Source organism: Rhinopithecus roxellana, chromosome 21 (genome assembly GCF_007565055.1).
Source record: "Rhinopithecus roxellana isolate Shanxi Qingling chromosome 21, ASM756505v1, whole genome shotgun sequence".
NCBI lineage: Eukaryota > Metazoa > Chordata > Mammalia > Primates > Cercopithecidae > Rhinopithecus > Rhinopithecus roxellana.
Window position 1 is genome coordinate 72,526,359 of NC_044569.1, and position 22,362 is coordinate 72,548,720.

Below are 22,362 nucleotides of genomic sequence, written 5' to 3' on the forward strand. Positions count from 1 at the left end.
GCGGGCGCCTGTAGTCCCAGCTACTAGGGAGGCTGAGGCAGGAAAATGGCGTGAACCCTGGCAGGCGGAGCTTGCAGTGAGCCGAGATCGCGCCACTGCACTCCAGCCTGGGTGACAGAGCAAGACTCCGTCTCAAAAAAAAAAAAAAAAAAAAATTAGACTGACATAGTGGCCTGCGCCTGTAATCTCAGCTACTCAGGAGTCTGAGGCAAGAGAATTACTTGAACGTGGGAGGCAGGAATTTGCCGTGAGCCAAGATCACACCACCACACTCCAGCCTGGGTGACAAAGCGAGACTCCGTCTCAAAAAAAAGTCACAGTCTTAACTTACCTCCAAAGCAGCCATGTAAACCATTTATTCAAGATACCAGACTAGTTTATCCAGAGACTTTTTATTGGCTTCATAAAGCAACCCCAGTTCCTTAAAACTGTCTGAAGGGAAGAGATTTCAGTGAAAGCTTTGGTAATATAACCAGTGTTTCCAATTGTGTCCTGTTACAAAAAGAACAGATTCTTATTAAACTTATTCAAATAAATATATTACCATAATATTATGACTATTCATGAATAGTTTCTCAATTCTGGAGATATTAGGTAGGAATTTATTGAGACAAACTGCACATTTAGACAAAGAGAATGCTGCTTAATAGAATTTTGTGTCCTGGGTTCCCAGTCTTTTCAGACTGGCCACCTGGCACAACCTGACAATTATACTTTCCAACTGGCAAAGAACAAGAAAGAGAGGTTCTGACTTGTTCACAAAGCCAGGCTCTCAAGATACAAAACAAGACAAGCAAGGAACCTTGTTTTTTGTTTCAGGGACCCACAGCAAAGTTTCTATGCCAAGCTGGTAAGCACCATGCACTCATCAGTTTATAAGGATGGCTCAAACTTTGGGCTTATAAGGGCTTTAGGCTCATGTTCTACCCAAAAAATACTGTCCTTTTTACAACAAACAACACACAAGACAGAGACAAAGGAAAACAAAGACCATTTCTGGGAGAAAAGAGATCATCCAATATGAGTATTCATACCAAAAAAATGTATACCAGAATTGCTATACCCAAGGACTAGTCTGTACAAACGATTTTCTCCTACTGTTCTAAATTTGCAAAGTAAAAAGGATCAGGCAGTGATTTTTACTATCCACTCAACCTCATTCCATAAGCTGGAATCAGATCCAAAGGGTTGACTAGTAAGAATTTCTTACCCGTTTGTCAGCTTATCGGGTTCTAGGTTCTCACAACTGCGTTTCCAGAGGAACAGAGCAGTTTTGGATATCCTGCCAACTGTGCCAAATCTAAAGGAGTGAATAAAAAACTTCCCCTTCACCCTCTGAAGGTTTGCTGTGAACTGACAATAGGTCAACAGAAAAAGCAAACAATTTTATTTTTTAACATTGATTATTGATTGATTAGCTCTACTGCTAAGGCTGGAGTACAGTGGTGTGATGCTGGCTCACTGCAACCTCCGCCTCCCGGGCTCAAGCGATCCTCCCACCTCAGCCTCCTAAATAGCTGGGACTACAGGCACATACTACCAGGCCTGGCTAATTTTCGTACTTTTTGTAGAGACGGAGTTTTGCCATGTTGCTGATATAGGAGTTAAAAAGGAATTATTTAGGCAAGTAGTGAGGGTAAGGAAGTCCTCAATAAGGTTTCCTTTTTCAGAAAAAGCAGCCCCGAAATCACTTCTAATGAAGAGCAGCCTGTAAAACGGAGCTGCAGACATAGATAAGCAAGCTGGAAGCTTGCAGAGGCAAAAGCCAGCAGCTGTGCCAACAGGAAAGGGGCTACATGGGGACTAGGCATGTTCAACATGGTGGCTCCACCTTCCCTTTTCTTTTCTTTTTTTTTTTTTTATTATACTTTAAGTTCTAGGGTACATGTGCATAACGTGCAGGCTTGTTACATATGTATACTTATGCCATGTTGGTGTGCTGCACCCATCAACTCGTCAGCACCCATCAATTCATCATTTATATCATGTATAACTCCCCAATGCAATCCCTCCCTCCTCCCCCCTCCCCATGATAGGCCCCAGTGTGTGATGTTCCCCTTCCCGAGTCCAAGTGATCTCATTGTTCAGTTCCCACCTATGAGTGAGAACATGTGGTGTTTGGTTTTCTCTTCTTGTGATAGTTTGCTAAGAATGATGGTTTCCAGCTGCATCCATGTCCCTACAAAGGACGCAAACTCATCCTTTTTTATGGCTGCATAGTATTCCATGGTGTATATGTGCCACATTTTCTTAATCCAGTCTGTCACAGATGGACATTTGGGTTGATTCCAAGTCTTTGCTATTGTGAATAGTGCCGCAATAAACATACGTGTGCATGTGTCTTTGTAGTAGACTAATTTATAATCCTTTGGGTATATACCCAGTAGTGGGATGGCTGGGTCATATGGTACATCTAGTTCTAGATCCTTGAGGAATTGCCATACTGTTTTCCATAATGGTTGAACTAGTTTACAATCCCACCAACAGTGTAAAAGTGTTCCTATTTCTCCACATCCTCTCCAACACCTGTTGTTTCCTGACTTCTTAATGATTGCCATTCTAACTGGTGTGAGATGGTATCTCATTGTGGTTTTGATTTGCATTTCTCTGATGGCCAGTGATGATGAGCATTTTTTCATGTGTCTGTTGGCTGTATGAATGTCTTCTTTTGAGAAATGTCTGTTCATATCCTTTGCCCACTTTTTGATGGGGTTGTTTTTTTCTTGTATATTTGTTTGAGTTCTTTGTAGATTCTGGATATTAGCCCTTTGTCAGATGAGTAGATTGCAAAAATTTTCTCCCATTCTGTAGGTTGCCTGTTCACTCTGGTGGTAGTTTCTTTTGCTGTGCAGAAGCTCTTTAGTTTAATTAGATCCCATTTGTCAATTCTGGCTTTTGCTGCCGTTGCTTTTGGTGTTTCAGACATGAAGTCCTTGCCCATGCCTATGTCCTGAATGGTACTACCTAGATTTTCTTCTAGGGTTTTTATGGTATTAGGTCTAACATTTAAGTCTCTAATCCCAAATATACCAAAACCCCATCAGTACGTCACCATCATCAAAGACCAGAGACAGATAAAACCACAAAGATGGGGAAAAAGCAGGGCAGAAAAGCTGGAAATTCAAAAAATAAGAGCGCATCTCCCCCTGCAAAGGAGCGCAGCCCATCGCCAGCAACGGATCAAAGCTGGTCAGAGAATGACTTTGACGAGATGAGAGAAGACTTCAGTCCCTCAAACTTCTCAGAGCTAAAGGAGGAATTACGTACCCAGCGCAAAGAAACTAAAAATCTTGAAAAAAGAGTGGAAGAATTGACAGCTAGACTAATTAACGCAGAGAAGGTCAGAAACGAAATGACAGAGATGAAAACCATGACACGAGAAATACGTGACAAATGCACAAGCTTCAGTAACCGACTCGATCAACTGGAAGAAAGAGTATCAGCGATTGAGGATCAAATGAATGAAATCCTTCCCTTTTCTTTATCAACCACGTGTACAGTAAGGAGCAGACAACACGGCACCGACCAGGTAAAAAAAACTCACTTGCATAATAAAAGATTAGGGTGGGGTGGCCAGCTTCTTTGCACACTATGTAAATGTCACACCTAGTCCAACCAATCTTTGGGCCTTATGTAAATCAGAGACTGCCTCCCCAAGCCAGTCTGTAAAACCACATACACTTCACTATAAAACCGGAAGTCCCACTCAGGCACCCCTCTCTCTCCCAGGACAGAGAGCTATTCTCCTTTCTCTTTCTTTTGCCTACTAAACCTCTGCTCGTAAACCCACTTCTTGTGTGTCTGCATACTCGATTTCCTTGGTGTGAGACAAGGAACCTCTGGTATTCACCCCAAACAATGACGCTAATTGATTGCCCAGACTGGTCTCATGAGCTCAAGCAATCCGCCCGCCTAAGTCTCCCAAAGTGCTGGGATTACAGGCATGTGCCACTGTGCCTAGCTGCATACAAATGGACTTTAATTTGTCCATTTATTTAATTGGACAAATTATTTAATAAATTTATTATTTGATAAATTTTATTTATCAAATAAATAATTTGATTAATTACTATTTAATGATTTTATTATTTAATAAATTTTAGTTAATAAATTTTATTATTTAGTAAATTTATTATTTCCATGCAAGTGTGCATGAAAGTTCATGAGACTCAAAGAAAGGCCAGATGACTGGTGCTTACATAGTAGCCTCTTAATGGGGGACAAGGCGATGGGCGAATGTAGACAATTTTGAGGTGTAGTAAATGATTTTTAGGAGAATTGAATGGGCCCCAATGAGCAGACTATAGTTTGTAAATAATTCTCTTTGGAAACTGAATGGGACTGGAGGACAGGCCGTAGCTTGTGACAAAGTCTGTCTAGATATGGCGACATTCCTCAGTCTTCCTTCCAATGATATGAGTTTAATCTTTTCTAGTTAGTGAAATTTCAGGGAGAGGATGGAATGCAATTACATTCCTTCTGGAGGATCTTGAGATAATGAGACTCAGAGAGATAGAGAGTTCCATCCACCCTGTGCTTGTGGAGAGAAACAGAAGTTCAAGTCTTTGGTTCTGAGGTTGCTTCTAAAGCCTTTTAATTTTCTTTAGTTCAAAGTGCTTAGTATGCCAAAGTGCCATACTTCAGGGTTTGATTTCTTCTCTTGACATAGAAATGAAAGGCAGGTGGATCACTTGAGCCCAGGAGTTCTAGACCAGCCTGGGCAAAATGGTGAAATCCCATCTCTCCAAAAAAAAAAAAAAAAAAAAGCCATGATAGTGCATGCCTGTAATCCCAGCTACTCTGGAGGCTGAGGCAAGAGGATCGCTTGAGCCCAGGAGGCGGAGGTTGCAGTGAGCTGAGATCATGCCACTGCACTGCAGCCTGGGTGACAGAGTGAGACCATGTCTCAAAGGAAAAAAAAAAAAGAAATCAAACCGAAACCCATCATATTTACAATTTTGTGTTGAATTCAGGAAAACGTTTTTATATCATTGGAACAATCCACCTGTATCTGGTATTAAAATATTTGTAATTTTAAAAGAATTTGGCATATTTGTGATTTTTGTCTGATTAATAAGCTTTATGATTCCAATTTAAATGTGTAATTAATTTTAGAATTATTTTAAAAGGAATAAGATTTTTTTCTTTTCTCTGTTTTCTTTTCTTTTCTTTTCTTCTTTTTTTTTTTTTTTGAGACCAAGTCTCACTGTGTTACCCAGACTGGAGTTCAGTGGCATAATCTCAGCTCACTGCAACCTCTGCCTCTCAGGTTCAAGAGATTCTCATGCTTCAGCCTGAACTGAGTAACTGGGACTCCAGGCGTGAACCACCATGCCAGGCTAATTTTTGTAATTTTAGTAGAGATGGGGCTTCCCTATGTTGGCCAGGCTGGTCTCAAACTCCTGACCTCAGGTGGTCTACCCGCCTCAGCCTCCCAAAGTGCTGGGATTACAGCATAAGCCACCACGTCTGGCCAATTTTTAAAACATGTACATAATGTTTGAAGGTTTCAACGCATTTATTTATGTTTATCATTTGTTTTACTATGCTTGCAAACGTAATGAATATAGATTTACAAGAGTTTTGTAAGTTCTTGGAAAGTTTCTCCTTGTTAGAGTCAACAGTTTGCCCTGTTGGGCATTCAAAGTTCTATAACAGAAAATAAAATCTGTTAAATTTATTGGTGCATCTTTAAATGTTTGAGGAATTAAATTTGTAAATAGAGCTGGTTGTTTAAGGACTTTCAGTCTTTTTAACTTGAGTTAATTAAGTAACTAACCCCAAAAAAGTGAAGCTATTTATTATTATTTTAATAGAGTTTAACACAGAAAACAAGATTTGTAAGTTAAAATTTAAAACTTAATAAAATAGATTTAACATTTAAAAAATTTTTATAAACTATTAATTAAAAACTCAAGTACTCTAAGTAGTTCTTTCTATGCACAAAAGCTCCATTCAGGACATGAAAAAATTATGCAAGGGAAGGTACCCAAAATTCTTGGAAGAAAGCCGAGACTTGTGTAGAAATTATACTTGCTTTTTTTTTTTTTTTTTTTTTTTTGAGACGGAGTCTTGCTCTGCCGTCCAGGCTGGAGTGCAGTGGCCGGCTCTCAGCTCACTGCAAGCTCCGCCTCCCGGGTTCACGCCATTCTCCTGTCTCAGCCTCCCCAGTAGCTGGGACTACAGGCGCCCGCCTCGTCGCCCGGCTAGTTTTTTGTATTTTTTAGTAGAGACGGGGTTTCACCGTATTAGCCAGGATGGTCTCGATCTCCTGACCTCATGATCCGCCCGTCTCGGCCTCCCAAAGTGCTGGGATTACAGGCTTGAGCTATACTTGCTTTTTTAAGGAATGTTTCCATTAGAGAATAAAAAAAGCCAGTCTTAATTGAGGAAAGAAAATTGTGATTAGATGTCATCTCAACCCCTGTATCAACCTCAGGAGGCCAGAACATCTCTGTCCTTGAAAATATTTGCCTGATGATACCCATGAAATTGGGTTGTCAGCAAGTTATCTGTGGGCATTCCTTCAACCAAGGGCCCGTGTTGGTCCAGGGTGCTGGATTGCTCAGAGAGTGAAGGGTTCTGCCTTGGCAGATAGTACCTTCACATCGCTTTGGGCTAAGAATAAAGAGACAATAAAAACTGGGTAGCAGTCCTGACATTTCTGTCTTATCATTATTAAAAGAACCAAAGTTGGGCCTATCCCAGAAAGGGGTCTCATTCCTAACTCTGGCCGTCTTTAAAACGTCTGTATGCCCACATTGTTTCAACCCTGGTGAAATGCTGACCCAGGCTTGCCTCGTCCTTCAGCGTCCCATACTTTGCTTTCAGAGAGAAGCCAGGAATAAAAGTGAAAACACAGCTTGGGACCAAATTGCAGAAGGCCTTAAACAAAGATCAAAGGGCATTTACTTTATTTAAAAGGCAGTGATGAACTGGTAAAGATTTTAAACACATAGGTAAATTTATTCCAAAAAAGTACTTTAAAAACATTAATCCTTTCCAATAGCATACACTCAGGGAAAACTTTGAGATGAGAGACCAGTTAGAAGTTATCACAAAATTGAACCTAGCAACTCAACATCTCAGAGGACACATTGGGAGTGAAAGAGGGTACCAATGGAATGGAATTCTGTGTGGAAATCCCAGCTGCCCTTAGCAAACTGGGATGCATAGGGAAAGAAAGAAGGAAGGAAGGAAGGAAGGAAGGAAGGAAGGAAGGAAGGAAGGAAGGAAGGAAGGAAGGAAGGAAGGGAGGGAGGGAGGGAGGGAGGGAGGGAGGGAGGGAGGGAGGGAAGGAGGCAATGAAAGGAGGGAGGGAGGAAAGGAAGAAAGGAAGGAAGGGAGGGAGGGAAAGAAGGAAGGAAGGAAGAGAGAGAAGAAAGAGAAGAAGAAGAAAGAAAGAAAAGAAAGAAGAAAAAAAAAGAACAGAAAGCAAGACAACATAGAAAAAACAAAACGAACGGAACGCCAAGCCTGGAACGGAGGGCGGTAGGCGCAAGGGAGGGAAGAAAAGAAGCCCGAATGAAAGAAAGAAGAGAAAGAAATCCTTCGGGGCGGAGGCCGGAAAGATGAGGAAAGACGGAATCATAAGGGCTGGAAAGGGTGGGAGTAGGGTGAAAGCCAAGAAAGAAGAAATGAGGAAGAATAAGAAGGAAGTAAGGAGGAAGGAACGGAGGAAGGAAGAAGGAAGGAAGGAAGGAAGGAAGGAAGGGAGGAAGGAAAAAAAGCAAAAAGACTTAGTGATTTACCTGATTCAAGATATTAAGAAGAAGGGAGGAGTCAAATATAAGTTTGAGGTCTGGGTAGTTTGGAGAACATTTGTGCCACTTATAGAAACAGGACACCCATTGGGTGCTGGGTTTGGGGAGGAGGTAACCAGGTGGAGATGTCAAGCAAACAACAGATATTAAACCAAAGCCCAGGCAGGTTTAAAGATAGGGGACTCATCTCCATAAGGAGGAGGGAAAAGCAGATAGATAAAGACAGTCTCAGTAGTACATTTATTGTAGAGGGAGGAAAGAGGAAGGATCAATGGTAAAGGAGATAACCAACAAGCCAGAGACATACAAGGAGGAAAATCACCATAACAAAGGCCTTCAAGTGAGTTTGGAGAAAACAAGAGATCAAGGGTACCAAATACTGTAGAAAATTCCAAGTTGAGAAGAATGGAGCCAAAGCTAGGGGCTTAACAACTAAGAAGTTACCAGTGCAGCCTGGGCAACATGGTGAGACCCCATCTCTATCAAAAAATAAACAATAAATTATCTGGGCATGGTGGCACACACCTGTGGTCCCAGCTACTCAGAAGGCTGAAGTAGGAAAATCACTTGAGCCCGAGAGGTCAAGGCTGCAGTGAGCTGTGACTGCAACACTGCAATCACAAAAAAAAGCAAGGAACATCAAGAAGGCAATTTCTTTAAAGGAATGGGAACTAAAACTAGGTTGCAAGAGGGTAAGTAGTGAGTGGTGATAAGAAAATAAAGACATCTTTCTCCTTCCTTTCCTTATCAAACACTTAAATGTTTGGAAGTCCAAGATCAAACATTTAAATGTTTGATGATGAAAAGAAGAAGAAAGATATAAGGGTGCTTTGGAGACAGTCTAACCCTGTATAAAAAACATATTTCCAGCAGTAGAATTCTAAAGCTAAATTCTGGTTCTCTACACAGGTAAGATGTATGTGAAAACCACCTGATTCTCTTGGGCTCTGTCTATTCATTTTGGAGCAAGCCCAACAAAGCTCATATAATAACCTACAGCATGTTAACTTTTGTTTGAAGTCTCACAATGAATGTAAATTCTAGATTTATTGTTTTGCTTGAATTCGAGTCAAGTCGTTTTTTGTGTTATTGGAATTTTGTCAAAAATCTCATTCCTCATTCAAATTCCCATTTAATTGTCATTTAAGAGAGCATGTTAATTTAGGTATATTCCATCTTAGAAATACAATTTTCATTTGTAAGTTACTCAAGAAAAAGAGAAAAGGAAAAGTGAAAAGAGGGTGGAAGGAAAATAGAGGAGAATGACAACTCACTATAATTATATATACACACATGAAAGTAAGTACAAATCTTTCTAGATTTGCTCATTTGAAGACTTGGTTGTTAAGCAAAACAATATGAATAGTCAACAACTCATCATAGCTTTACTTGTGACTTTTTTTACTTTATGAGCGTGCAAAAGCAATACACATCCATTAGAAACCATATTCAAGTACCCTTTAAAGTATTTTTTCACTTCCAGTACAGTATTCAATAAATTACATGAGGTATTCATACTTTATTATAAAATAGACTTTGTGTTAGATGAGTTTGCCCAGCTGTAGGCTAATGTGTGTCTTCTGATCATGTTTAAGGTATGCTAGGCTAACCTATGATGTTTGGCAGGTTAGGTATAGCAGATGCATTTTCAACGTGCAGTATTTTCACTTTACAATGGGTTTATCAGGATGTAACCCCATCATAAGTTGAGAAGCATCTGTACTTCAAGGAAATAGAAATTTACTTAAATTATTTATCGTCCAGTGTGCTGTTCATCCACTCCCAGTCCACAGCCCCCTCCCTTCACCTCTCTAGCTCATAGTCGCTTTCAGATTATAGTTGAACGTCAATTCCTCATCACTGCCCTTCAAACTGGGTTAGGATGACATGTCATATGTGACTTTCATAACCTTCAACATATTTTATTGTAATTACTTGTTTACTATCTGTCTTCTTCACCAACCAATAGTTTGAGAGATTAGGAGCCATGTCTGTTTTGGGTACAAATGTATCAGCACTTTGTGTGGTGCCTAGCACAAAGTAGGTAAGTGCTCAATAACAATACTTAGTAAGCAAATAAAGCTCTCAAAAACATGATCATCTGTTTTAGTCTATTTGGGTTGCTATAACAAAAGTACTATAAACTTGGTGAGTTATAAACAGCATTTATTTCTCACACTAGTAGTGTTTCTCAAAGCACTAGTAGATTCAGTGTCTGATAAGGACCCATTCCTTATAGATGGTGACTTCTTGCTGTGTCCTCATATGGTTAGCTAGCTCGCTGGGGTGTCTTTTTTAAGGCCACTAATCCCATTAATTAGGGCAGAGCCATCATGAGCTAATCACCTTCCAAAAGTCCCACCTCCTAATACTATTACCTTGAGGATTAGGTTTTAATCTATAAATGATGGGAGCACACAAACCTTCACACCACAGCATCATCTGTCAACTCTGGATCTATCTTCTATTCCTGAGCAATTACAGCGTTATTGTTTGAATTCATAGAACCAAAGATCATAGTACTTCAGGACCATAAAGATACTTAATGATCTGATTTAAATACTTATATTTAGCAATAGGCCCTTTTTTCCCCAAAACATAATTTTATAAATGCTCTATAATGTCTAAGCGAGGTAAAAGAGAGTTATTGTGGATGAAGCATGGGTTGAGGGAACCAGAACCCTGTCTGTTCTGCCTTGAATTTCCAAGGAAGTGCAGCCACATGTACCTCATACAGCTCCACAGAGCCTTGGGCTCCATGGAATACCATTTGAAAACCACAGAATTGACTTGCATGTTCACAATATATTAAAAATACCTAGAAATCAACAAGAAAAAAGACAAATTAACCAACAGAAAAAAAATATGAAAAGTAAATTCACTGAGGAAGAAATATTGATGGCCAATAAAGACATATAAAGATGATGGGCTTCTCTGCTGGTCAAGCAGTGTAGAATAAAACATGAAGGAAAAAGACTTTACCCATAATACTGGCAAAAATGCAAATATTGATATTATAAAGGTGAGAAATCATTGTTATGAAAGTGGAAATTGGGAAGCAATTCCAATTTTAAATTGTAATTGACCTTTGATCCAGAAATATGACTTCCAAGACTAATCTACAGAAATTCCAAACATGTGCACAAAGATAAACATCCTTGAACATATCTGTATTAGGTCGTTCTTGCATTGCGCTAAAGAAATACCTGAGATTGGGTAATTTGTAAGAAAAGAGGTTTAATTGGCTCATAGTTCTACTGGCTGTACAGGAAGCACAGCATTGGCATTTGCTTCTGGGAGGTCTCAGGAAGCTTACAATAATGATGGAAGGCAAAGGGGAGGCAGGCATCCCACGTGGCAGGAGTGAGAACAAGAAGAAGAGAATGGGTGGGGGTAGGGAGTGCCACACAATTTTACTGAACCAGATCTCACAAGAACTCACTCATTATCTCAAGAATAGCACCAAGCCAGGAAGGATTCGCCCTCATGACACAAACACCTCTCACCAGGCCCGATCTCCAACACTGGGGATTACATCTCAACATGAGATTTGGAGGGCACATCCAAATGATAACAATATCTTTGTCCATTATTTTTATTTTAAAAAATTAGAAACAACATCAAAACTATCTGTGGAAGAAGATTTAAATAAATTATAACTTTAATACTATGAACGCTATAAATTTTTGTAGATGATAAATAATAATAATAATAATAGTGATAAAAGTAATAGTTGATGTAACAGGATGCTAAAGTGGAAGTTTTAACCAAGGCACCAAAATGCAGTAAATATACCATACCAAAGTAAAATATCAATCTAATTTTCAATGAAAATAATCCAGGAACCAGTTATTGAACTCTTAAGCATCTTGTTCCATTTGAAGACAAAAAAGAATCAATTCATGGGAAATTAAAAGGATTCCAGAAATACTTCTTTGCCAAAAGCTGCTGATATACTATGAGTACCATCAAGGTGGAAAGGTTTAGGGTGCTCCTTGTATATCCAAGTTAAGGGAGAGGGACTCTAGTGAGACTACTCAGAGAATGAAATAAGCACCCACTGAAGTTGGAAGAGAAGGAGGATACAGTGCACTGTATCTGATCCCATCTAAGAAATCTATGAGGAGAGGTATGCTGTGTAGCTACTGATGAATGAGTTGAAGCAGTGTCTGTGTTGGGGGTGGCCTGCACTCCCAGAGTTTATGGAGACAAGAAGGCCTGAGTAATTTCATGGGCCAGGTGTGGACCATGGGGAAGAGACAACCAGCCTGAAGTCTTCTTGGGACCTTTGCAACTGGGCCAACTGAGAGGCTGGACAGGTCTCAGCAGAGAGAAGCCGATGGTAGCAACATATTCCTGGGGACCGCAGAATAGGAAGGCAGCCAGTTGGAAGCAAACTCATCCTTCTTGCCGAGGGAAATACAGGTGGGAAATCCCAAGGGGTTGGAGGATATACCAAAGAACCCATGCAAACATCCATAAGAGAAAGAGCCTCTTGTTAGAGCTGCCAGATTCAGAAAGCACAAAACTGGTCAATCATGAAATAACTTTTCTACCCACTTCTGCTACTCTTTCCCTCTGTCTGAATGCTGAAAGTGTCAGAGACTGTAGAAGATACCAGAAGACAGGCAGTAGGATAAGATGGAGAAATAACATGGAAAAAGAATAACTTGAACCCAATCCACCTTCCCCAAGAGTGGGTTTCCCAACAACAGCAGGTTCTAGCTGAATAGGGGAGAGGTAAAAGGCTTAATTGTAAATCAAGTTCAAAGTTTTGTTTCTCATCTGGTCTTGGATATTCTGATTTTTGAATTGACACTGTGTTTGCCACTTAAGGTGACTTTGGGACTTTATATTACCTAAGGATGTTCAGAAGATTTGTGGGACTCCCAGAGCTTCCATCCAGGAGCAGGGGCAAAGAATTCTCCACTGAATAAAGCTTAAAGGGTCAGGAGATAATAAACACTTGCCTGATGATGCTAGCCCTGCATGCTCCACGTACCAATGATCCATTAACATTGCCAAGCACAGTGCTGAACACATTGTTGCATTATATCAGTTAAACTACAGATGCTGCCATAGACAGAAAACACCAAACAAATAAAGCGCATTGCAATAGACTCCCATTTGAATGTTTACGTTTGAATGTGTATATCTCAAGATGTCCAGAGAAACCATGGGAAGGTGTGTTAGTTTCTTTCTCTAAAGAAAGTTAGTTTCTTTCTCTAAAGAAACAAAAACAGGATGTGTATATATGTAGAGAGAGATTTCTTTTAAGGATTGACTCATACGATTGTAAGGCTTGGAAAGTTCAAAATCTGATGGAGAGGCTGGCAGGCTGGAGACCCAGGCAAGAACTGCAGTTCCAGACCAAACGGCACCTGCAGACAGAATTCCAGAAGGTGGTGGAATCTTGCATGGTTGGTATTTGTTCTCTCGAGGACTTCAGTTGATTGAATGAAGCCCACTCACTTTACGAAGGGCTTTATTTATTTATTTTTATTTTTGGAGAAAATAAGCTTTATTATAATGATTTGAGATTTTGTGCATGGTAAAGAAATACACACGAATTGTGTTTCTCCTATGTTTCATGACTGAATTAATTTAAAGTTTCATTGTAGACCAAAGCATCCAAAAAATAGTGGTACTTTTTTTTTTTTTTTTTTGAGACAGAGTCTTGCCCTGAGTGCAGAGGCACGATCTCGGCTCAATGCGACCTCTACCTCCCAGGTTTGAGGGGTTCTCCTACCTCAGCCTCCCGAGTAGCTGGACTACAGGCACGAGCCACCATGCCCAGTTAATTTTTCTATTTTTAGTAGAGACGAAGTTTCACCATGTTGGCCAGGTTGTTCTCAAATTCCTGACCTCAAGTGATCTGCCCACCTCAGCCTCCCAAAGTGCTGGGATTACAGGCGTGAGCCACCGCACCCGGCCCCACAGTCTCTTTTTAATGAGTTTGCAGATGCCAGACGATTCCTGCTCTGGTGTTGGCACCATCAGGGACAGTGAGCTGGAGCTTTTCACCCCCGAGGGCAGCATGGGGAGCGGCAGGTGCAGGAATTCCAGCATGCTGCTCTGCTTGCTCCTCTTCATTCCCTTCATGTCCAGTATCTTCTGGAAGCCTTCTGTGTTGCAGTCTGTGAAGAGTCTGATGTAGTTGTCAACAAACACCACCAACAGTTCATAAGGGCCCATCACTACCTACCAAGGGAGGAGACAAGAGCAGGCCTGCCAAGGAAAACTCACAGTTGCAGTTCACCAATTTAAATGCTAATCTCATCCCCCAAAAACACCTTTACAGAAAACATCCACAATAGTGTTTAACCAAGTATCTGGGCATCAGGGTCCAGTTAAGTTGACACATACAATTAACCATCCTAGAAAGATACACACTAAACTATGGACAGTAAGTAGATATCTTTGGGGCAGGGAGAGAAAGTGAAAGGATGGCTAGGCGTGGTGGTGCACCTGTGGTCTCAGCTACTTGGGAGGCTGAGGTGGGAGGATCACTTGAGCCCAGGTGGTTGAGGTCTCAGTGAGCCGTGATCGCACCACTGCACTCCAGCCTAGGTGACGGAGCAAGATCCCATCTCAAAAAAATAAAATAAATAGATAAACAAAAATGAAAGTAAAAGTGAAAGGAAATTAGCTGTACTTTTCACTTCTTGCTGTCTCTCTCAGAAGACATTATTCACCCTGAGACCTGAGGAGCAGGGAAGTGTATTACTCCTACTGCATGATAGACAACCCCACCCTGACCCTTCACCAGCCTCTCTCTGACACTTTTCTAGCCAGGCTTCTCTGTACAAGGCCAGGAGCTTTCAGTGTCAACAGTACATGCTTACCCTGAGTCCTTGGCCACAATATTAGACTGTGTTTCACGCACCTGGGACTCCGGAATGCCCTGTCCAGGGTCCCAGAGGCTGTGCATGGTGCCTTCTCAAGTCAACCCTCTCAAGGGCAGCTGCACCCCCACCCGTGTGCACACCCTCAGCCCTAAGAAGTGACAAGGGGCTGATGTTTGTGGGGCTGAAGTTCAGGGGAGTTGAGGATAGAGCTGGATGTGCAGACTGGGTTGCCACATGTGTGTGCCCAAGGCCACCGCAGTGGTAAGGGAAGATGAGGTGAGGTCATAGGACAGGGCCAGCTCTCTCTACCATGCCATATTTTGAGGAAGAACTCTGGAGAGTCTAAGAATTCTTCATTTAAATCCCATCTTCCAGTTCACTAGGACTGTATATTTGTCCAGGTGAAAGGATATGTTGAGAAAATATAATTTTAAACAAAATCTTCTTCCAACCCAGAAATCCTCTCCACAAAGGTAGTAGAGAAAATAGTTTTATACTGAATAAACTATTAAACCAAAATGTGATACACATCACAGGCAATCCACTAAGGAATTACAAAGACAGAAAGAAATTCCAGCCTTTAATATAGCCAAAAAGATGCAACCCATTTTATACCTTTTCCCAAGATAAACAAAAATTAGTTCTCAAATAATAGGATTTGATAGCACCATTTATAACACATGGTTCACCCTAAATTCACCTGGTAACTGGAGTAACCATCTGTATTAGTTAAATGATTTTATACAAAGGAAAAATAAGCTTCTCCTATCTTTATGACAGAAGGTAATTTTGCAAGTCGGCAGGGGGAGGCAGTCACCAAAGTTAGGCTCCTACCGTCCCTCAGAAACCGAGAGATGGGGTACTATCTCCCTCAATGATTATATTCTAAAGCAATGGCTGCCGGGTCCTTGAGAAAGACATTCCTGGGTCACAGAGACAGCAGAAGACTTATTCAGCTCTAAAAACATTTACATACACGTCAAAGAGACAGAGAAATAACTTACAAGGACACATTTTCTAAAGTAAATACTCTAAGTGAAGAAAGGTAATTTCTTCCCTTATTTTTAACAAGAATTAAGCCTCTTGTTTTTAATATTTACTTGCCCTTACAGACAGGACATATTTTACTTGACAGTTTGTTACCTTATCTTGTAACATATAGATATGTAGATATGCTATATGTGGATCTCTATTTGCTTTCTTGACAGGACCTACAAATGTTAGAAGCTGGCTTTTTCTTTTCTAAAAACAGTGATATATTTGACAATTCCAAAATGATTTTTAAAATTTTGTTTTAAAGGAATAGATACACATTAGCTATTTTTAAAAAACAGTCATTTGTTTTCACTGTTAATTCAGTTGGCTTTCTCCTATCGCCCTATGGGTTCATATTTTAAATGTGCTTTGCATGTGCACAAAGAAGGTACGAATCATGTTAGAAACTGCTGGCAATCTCTATTATTCTTCAGGAAGGCTGCTTTAATGGGTCGGCCCAAGCAAATACTAGTTAATTTTCCTCTTAATATGATATTGCAGGTGTCACTCTTTGATACTGAAAATTTTATTTTAAAATGTGTCCTTCGGGTAAAGAAGCTAGTTTGAGCACGCAGTAACCCAAAGCTAAATACTGAACATGTAGTAACAAGATTGCAAAAATGGAAACCAGGAAACCTAAGTTCTACTACCAATCTTGCCACTAACCATTAGTGTGTGACCTTCAATTATGGATTCTTCTGGAGTCTCGGTGTCTTCATCTGTAAAATCAAACAAGTGGAATAGAGGTTCCTTCAGACACAAAATTTTCTTGGCATCTTTTCAGATATCTTTTCTCCTTCTCACTCTTTCCCTAGTCTCACTTGTTTTTGTTTTTTGGTTCATTTTCACCATCTCTATGTGACCTATATCTGCGAGGACATAGGGTGAGTGAACAGACCCTTAGCTCCAAACAATCGGTAATTGAACTCAAACCTCCAACCGAGTTCAAGACATTCTATTTCTGTGCAGAAAATAAAACAGAAAACCAGCAGTAAGTCAAGGTCTCCCTTGTATTTCTTCTTCTTTATCAGTCCTGACAAGGTCTTCTTAGCAAACCCTCATCCTTGTTTTCCACCTCCAGTTCTACATCTTCAGTTAAATCCCTCCCTTCCTTTGCAGTTTCCATAGTTAATATTCTCCAGGATTTGTTCTTTTTCAATGCATCCTATTAGATAACTCTTCCTAAATTTTTTTTTTTTCCAGATGGAAATATAGTCCACAATTCTTCCCAAGGCAGTGACTGACTCAGGCTTCAACACAAAAAATCCACTATTGAGCTGAAGACCAACAGCGGAAGCAGCGGGGGCCGGTGCAGACGCGAACGACTCTGTCTGACAGCTTTGGGGAGAGCCGTGGATCTCCCAACGCGGAGGTTGAGATCTGAGAACGGACAGACTGCCTGCTCAGGTGGGTCCCTGACCCCTGAGTAGCCTAGCTGGGAGACATCCCCCACTAGGGGCAGTCTGACACCCCACACCTCACAGGGTGGAGTACACCCCTGAGAGGAAACTTCCAAAGGAAGAATCAGACAGGTACACTCGCTGTTCAGCAATATTCTATCTTCGGCAACCTCTGCTGCTGATACCCAGGCAAACAGGGTCTGGAGTGGACCTCAAGCAATCTCCAACAGACCAACAGACAGTCCTTCTGACTGTCAGAAGGAAAACTATCAAACAGGAAGGACACCTATACCAAAACCCCATCAGTACGTCACCACCATCAAAGACCAGAGACAGATAAAACCACAAAGATGGGGAAGAAGCAGGGCAGAAAAGCTGGAAAGTCAAAAAATAAGAGCGCATCTCCCCCTGCAAAGGAGCGCAGCCCATCGCCAGCAACGGATCAAAGCTGGTCAGAGAATGACTTTGATGAGATGAGAGAAGAAGGCTTCAGTCCATCAAACTTCTCAGAGCTAAAGGAGGAATTACGTACCCAGCGCAAAGAAACTAAAAATCTTGAAAAAAGAGTGGAAGAATTGACAGCTAGAATAATTAATGCAGAGAAGATCATAAACGAAATGACAGAGATGAAAACCATGACACGAGAAATACGTGACAAATGCACAAGCTTCAGTAACCGACTCCATCAACTGGAAGAAAGAGTATCAGCGATTGAGGATCAAATGAATGAAATGAAGCGAGAAGAGAAACCAAAAGAAAAAAGAAGAAAAAGAAATGAACAAAGCCTGCAAGAAGTATGGGATTATGTAAAAAGACCAAATCTACGTCTGATTGGGGTGCCTGAAAGTGAGGGGGAAAATGGAACCAAGTTGGAAAACACTCTTCAGGATATCATCCAGGAGAACTTCCCCAACCTAGTAGGGCAGGCCAACATTCAAATTCAGGAAATACAGACAACGCCACAAAGATACTCCTCCAGAAGAGCAACTCCAAGACACATAATTGCCAGATTCACCAAAGTTGAAATGAAGGAAAAAATCTTAAGGGCAGCCAGAGAGAAAGGTCGGGTTACCCACAAAGGGAAGCCCATCAGACTAACAGCAGATCTCTCGGCAGAAACTCTACAAGCCAGAAGAGAGTGGGGGCCAATATTCAACGTTCTTAAAGAAAAGAATTTTAAACCCAGAATTTCATATCCAGCCAAACTAAGTTTCATAAGTGAAGGAGAAATAAAATCCTTTACAGATAAGCAAATGCTTAGAGATTTTGTCACCACCGGGCCTGCCTTACAAGAGACCCTGAAGGAAGCCCTAAACATGGAAAGGAACAACCGGTACCAGCCATTGCAAAAACATGCCAAAATGTAAAGACCATCGAGGCTAGGAAGAAACTGCATCAACTAACGAGCAAAATAACCAGTTAATATCATAATGACAGGATCAAGTTCACACATAACAATATTAACCTTAAATGTAAATGGACTAAATGCTCCAATTAAAAGACACAGACTGGTAAACTGGATAAAAAGTCAAGACCCATCAGTCTGCTGTATTCAGGAGACCCATCTCATATGCAGAGACATACATAGGCTCAAAATAAAGGGATGGAGGAAGATCTACCAAGCAAATGGAGAACAAAAAAAAGCAGGGGTTGCAATCCTAGTCTCTGATAAAACAGACTTTAAACCCTCAAAGATCAAAAGAGACAAAGAAGGCCATTACATAATGGTAAAGGGATCAATTCAACAGGAAGAGCTAACCCTCCTAAATATATATGCACCCAATACAGGAGCACCCAGATTCATAAAGCAAGTCCTTAGAGACTTACAAAGAGACTTAGACTCCCATACAATAATAATGGGAGACTTCAACACTCCACTGTCAACATTAGACAGATCACCGAGACAGAAAGTTAACAAGGATATTCAGGAATTGAACTCATCTCTGCACCAAGCGGACCTAATAGACATCTATAGAACTCTCCACCCCAAATCAACAGAATATACATTCTTCTCAGCACCACATCGCACTTATTCCAAAATTGACCACATAATTGGAAGTAAAGCACTCCTCAGCAAATGTAAAAGAACAGAAATTATAACAAACTCTCTCTCAGACCACAGTGCAATCAAACTAGAACTCAGGACTAAGAAACTCAATCAAAACCGCTCAACTACATGGAAACTGAACAACCTGCTCCTGAATGACTACTGGGTACATAACGAAATGAAAGCAGAAATAAAGATGTTCTTTGAAACCAATGAGAACAAAGATACAACATACCAGAATCTCTGGGACACATTTAAAGCAGTGTGTAGAGGGAAATTTATAGCACTAAATGCCCACAAGAGAAAGCAGGAAAGATCTAAAATTGACACTCTAACATCACAATTAAAAGAACTAGAGAGGCAAGAGCAAACACATTCAAAAGCTAGCAGAAGGCAAGAAATAACTAAGATCAGAGCAGAACTGAAGGAGATAGAGACACAAAAAACCCTCCAAAAAATCAATGAATCCAGAAGTTGGTTTTTTGAAAAGATCAACACAATTGACAGACCGCTAGCAAGACTAATAAAGAAGAAAAGAGAGAGGAATCAAATAGACGCAATAAAAAATGATAAAGGGTATATCACCACCGACCCCACAGAAATACAAACAACCATCAGAGAATACTATAAACGCCTTTACGCAAATCAACTAGAAAATCTAGAAGAAATGGATAATTTCCTGGACACTTACACTCTCCCAAGACTAAACCAGGAAGAAGTTGAATCCCTGAATAGACCAATAGCAGGCTCTGAAATTGAGGCAACAATTAATAGCCTACCCACCAAAAAAAGTCCAGGACCAGATGGATTCACAGCTGAATTCTACCAGAGGTACAAGGAGGAGCTGGTACCATTCCTTCTGAAACTATTCCAATCAATAGAAAAAGAGGGAATCCTCCCTAACTCATTTTATGAGGCCAACATCATCCTGATACCAAAGCCTGGCAGAGACACAACAAAAAAAGAGAATTTTAGACCAATATCCCTGATGAACATTGATGCAAAAATTCTCAATAAAATACTCGCAAACCGAATTCAGCAGCACATCAAAAAGCTTATCCACCATGATCAAGTGGGCTGCATCCCTGGGATGCAAGGCTGGTTCAACATTCGCAAATCAATAAACGTAATCCAGCATATCAACAGAACCAAAGACAAGAACCACATGATTATCTCAATAGATGCAGAAAAGGCTTTTGACAAAATTCAACAGCCCTTCATGCTAAAAATGCTCAATAAATTCGGTATTGATGGAATGTACCTCAAAATAATAAGAGCTATTTATGACAAACCCACAGCTAATATCATTCTGAATGGGCAAAAACTGGAAAAATTCCCTTTGAAAACTGGCACAAGACAGGGATGCCCTCTCTCACCACTCCTATTCAACATAGTCTTGGAAGTTCTGGCTAGGGCAATCAGGCAAGAGAAAGAAATCAAGGGTATCCAGTTAGGAAAAGAAGAAGTCAAATTGTCCCTGTTTGCAGATGACATGATTGTAGATTTAGAAAACCCCATTGTCTCAGCCCAAAATCTCCTTAAGCTGATAAGCAACTTCAGCAAAGTCTCAGGATACAAAATTAATGTGCAAAAATCACAAGCATTCTTATACACCAGTAACAGACAAGCAGAGAGCCCAATCAGGAATGAACTTCCATTCACAATTGCTTCAAAGAGAATAAAATACCTAGGAATCCAACTTACAAGGGATGTAAAGGACCTCTTCAAGGAGAACTACAAACCACTGCTCAGTGAAATCAAAGAGGACACAAACAAATGGAAGAACATACCATGCTCATGGATAGGAAGAATCAATATCGTGAAAATGGCCATACTGCCCAAGGTTATTTATAGATTCAATGCCATCCCCATCAAGCTACCAATGACTTTCTTCACAGAATTGGAAAAAACTGCTTTAAAGTTCATATGGAACCAAAAAAGAGCCCGCATTGCCAAGACAATCCTAAGTCAAAAGGACAAAGCTGGAGGCGTCACGCTACCTGACTTCAAACTATACTACAAGGCTACAGTAACCAAAACAGCATGGTACTGATACCAAAACAGAGATATAGACCAATGGAACAGAACAGAGTCCTCAGAAATAATACCGCACCTCTACAACCATCTGATCTTTGACAAACCTGAGAGAAACAAGAAATGGGGAAAGGATTCCCTATTTAATAAATGGTGCTGGGAAAATTGGCTAGCCATAAGTAGAAAGCTGAAACTGGATCCTTTCCTTACCCTTTATACGAAGATTAATTCAAGATGGATTAGAGACTTAAATGTTAGACCTAATACCATAAAAACCCTAGAAGAAAATCTAGGTAGTACCATTCAGGACATAGGCATGGGCAAGGACTTCATGTCTAAAACACCAAAAGCAACGGCAGCAAAAGCAAAAATTGACAAATGGGATCTAATTAAACTAAAGAGCTTTTGCACAGCAAAAGAAACTACCATCAGAGTGAACAGGCAACCTACAGAATGGGAGAAAATTTTTGCAACCTACTCATCTGACAAAGGGCTAATATCCAGAATCTACAAAGAACTCAAACAAATATACAAGAAAAAAACAACCCCATCAAAAAGTGGGCAAAGGATATGAACAGACATTTCTCAAAAGAAGACATTCATACAGCCAACAGACACATGGAAAAAATGCTCATCATCACTGGCCATCAGAGAAATGCAAATCAAAACCACAATGAGATACCATCTCACACCAGTTAGAATGGCAATCATTAAGAAGTCAGGAAACAACAGGTGTTGGAGAGGATGTGGAGAAATAGGAACACTTTTACACTGTTGGTGGGATTGTAAACTAGTTCAACCATTATGGAAAACAGTATGGCAATTCCTCAAGGATCTAGAACTAGATGTACCATATGACCCAGCCATCCCACTACTGGGTATATACCCAAAGGATTATAAATTAGTCTACTACAAAGACACATGCACATGTATGTTTATTGCGGCACTATTCACAATAGCAAAGACTTGGAATCAACCCAAATGTCCATCTGTGACAGACTGGATTAAGAAAATGTGGCACATATACACCATGGAATACTATGCAGCCATAAAAAAGGATGAGTTTTCGTCCTTTGTAGGGACATGGATGCAGCTGGAAACCATCATTCTTAGCAAACTATCACAAGAAGAGAAAACCAAACACCGCATGTTCTCACTCATAGGTGGGAACTGAACAATGAGATCACTTGGACTCAGGAAGGGGAACATCACGCACTGGGGCCTATCATGGGGAG